The following is a 2,786-nucleotide window of genomic DNA, read 5'->3' on the forward strand; positions in this document are numbered from 1 at the left end:
GTTGCAGAGCGAGCACCGCTAACGTTCCCAGCGGCCCGCGCACTGCGAGTGAGAGTCCCCAGCCACCGGTGCCCGGAGCACCCCATTCGCGTGTGTGCCCTGGGCATTCCATGCGCCCAGAGCGCCCTACTGGCCCGCACACCCAGGGTGCCCCATTATCCTGTGCCCGGTGCGCCCCAGCCGCCAGCGGCGGGGCCGAGCGGGAGAGGCGCCAGGGCAGACTTCCCTACTTGGGAGATTCTCTCCGTGGGCGGGGCACCTCACCCAGCCATTCAAGCTAACAATCAAGCATTGGGGGAGGGGCGTGCAGGCAGCCTGAAATACCTTCGGGAGCACAGCTGCGAACCCAATCACTGAAATTAGCTTAACCCATGAAATCTGCGCACCCATGGGTTCTAATTGATAAGATCTCTCTCAGTTCAGCGATCCAAGACAAGAGGACCCATCAAAGCTATCCTTCAAGTACGAAGGAGATATAAAAACATTCACAAATACAGAAAAGATGAGAGAATTTATCAGCAGAAAGCCCCCACTCCAGGAAATACTAAAGGGGGTTTTCCAACCAGATTCAAAGAACAAAAGAAAACAACACCACAAGTAACAGCTCCACCAAGAACACAATAAAACCAAACTTAAACTGTGACAACAAAGGAAAAAAGGGGGGGAGAGGATGGAGATTAACAATAGCAAAGGACGATGAAGTGCAGAAATACTCATAAGATAGGGTACTACAATGAATATGGTAGGTACCCTTTTCATTACTTAATGGTAACCACCCTTGAAAAAACCGCCACAAAAACACTTGACCTAAAAAAGGTAGCAACATGCCTTACCAGCGGTGGCGCAGTGGATAGAGCGTCAGACTGGGATGCAGAGGACCCGGATTCGAGACCAGGTCACCAGCTTGAGTGCAGGCTCATCTGGTTTGAGGAAAAGCCCACCAGCTTGAACCCAAGGTCGCTGGCTCCAGCAAGGGGCTACTCGGTCTGCTGAAGGCCTAGCGGTCAAGGCACATATGAGAAAGCAATCAATGAACAACTAAGGTGTTGCAACGGGCAATGAAAAACTAATGATTGATGCTTCTCATCTCTCTCCATTCCTGTCTGTCTGTCCCTGTCTATCCTTCTCTCTGACTCACTCTCTGTCTCTGTAAAAAAAAAAAAAAAAAAAAAAAAAAGGTAGCAACAGAGGAAAGAAGTATGGAACACAAACAAACAAAAACAAATGATAGAAAAACAAAAGAGAAGAATCAAACAAGATACAAAACCAACAGAAAGCAATTTATAAAATGGCAGTAGGGAACCCACAAGTGTCAATAATTACACTAAATGTAAACAGATTAAACTCACCAATAAAAAGGCACAGAGTAGCAGAATGGATTAAAAAAGAAAATCCAACTGTATGCTGCCTACAAGAAACTCATCTAAGCAACAAGGATAAAAACAAATTCAAAGTGAAAGGCTGGAAAACAATACTCCAAGCAAACAACACCCAAAAAAAGCAGGTGTAGCAATACTCATATCTAATAATGCTGACTACAAGACAGAAAAAGTACTCAGAGACCAAAATGGTCATTTCATAATGATTAAGGGGAAGTTGAATCAAGAAGACATAACAATCCTTAATATATATGCACCAAACCAAGGAGCACCAAAATATAGAAGACAGCTACTTATTGACCTTAAAACAAAAACTGACAAAAATACAATCATACTTGGAGACCTCAATACACCGCTGACGGCTCTAGATCGGTCATCCAAACAGAGAATCAATAAAGATATAGTGGCCTTAAACGAAATACTAGAACACCTGGATATGATAGACATCTACAGGACACTTCATCCCAAAGTGACAGAGTACACATTTTTCTCTAGTGTACATGGAACATTCTCAAGAATTGACCATATGTTGGGCCACAAAGACAATATCAGCAAATTTAGAAAAATTGAAATTGTACCAAGCATATTTTCTTTTTTTTTTTTTTTTTTTTTTTTTTTCATTTTTCTGAAGCTGGAAACAGGGAGAGACAGTCAGACAGACTCCCGCATGCGCCCGACCGGGATCCACCCGGCACGCCCACCATGGGGCGATGCTCTGCCCACCAGGGAGCGATGCTCTGCCCATCCTGGGCGTCGCCATGTCGCGACCAGAGCCACTCTAGTGCCTGAGGCAGAGGCCACAGAGCCATCCCCAGCGCCCGGGCCATCTTTGCTCCAATGGAGCCTTGGCTGCGGGAGGGGAAGAGAGAGACAGAGAGGAAGGCATGGCGGAGGGGTGGAGAAGCAAATGGGCGCTTCTCCTGTGTGCCCTGGCCGGGAATCGAACCCGGGTCCTCCGCACACTAGGCCGACGCTCTACCACTGAGCCAACCAGCCAGGGCCCAAGCATATTTTCTGATCATAAAGCCTTGAAACTAGAATTCAACTGCAAAAAAGAGGGGGAAAACCCACAAAAATGTGGAAACTAAACAACATACTTCTAAAAAATGAATGGGTCAAAGAAGAAATAAGCGCAGAGATCAAAAGATATATACAGACAAATGAAAATGAAAATACGACATATCAGAATCTCTGGGATGCAGCAAAAGCAGTAATAAGAGGAAAGTTCATATCACTTCAGGCCTATATGAACAAACAAGAGAGAGCCCAAGTAAACCACTTAACTTCACACTTTAAGGAACTAGAAAAAGAAGAACAAAGACAACCCAAAACCAGCCGAAGGAAGGAGATAATAAAAATCAGAGCAGAAATAAATGAAATAGAGAACAGAAAAACTATAGAAAAAAT

At 45.0% G+C, this 2,786-nt stretch overlaps 1 non-coding gene across 1 annotated transcript; it reads right to left on the bottom strand.

Annotated features, from left to right (window-relative positions):
• Window positions 1-2,304: 2,304 nt before the first annotated feature.
• Window positions 2,305-2,380, bottom strand: TRNAT-AGU (transfer RNA threonine (anticodon AGU)). Its single transcript has one exon. It is a non-coding gene; the product is annotated as a tRNA-Thr (tRNA).
• Between the last annotated feature and the right edge of the window lie 406 nt (window positions 2,381-2,786).

This window comes from Saccopteryx bilineata, chromosome 9 (assembly GCF_036850765.1).
Source record: "Saccopteryx bilineata isolate mSacBil1 chromosome 9, mSacBil1_pri_phased_curated, whole genome shotgun sequence".
NCBI lineage: Eukaryota > Metazoa > Chordata > Mammalia > Chiroptera > Emballonuridae > Saccopteryx > Saccopteryx bilineata.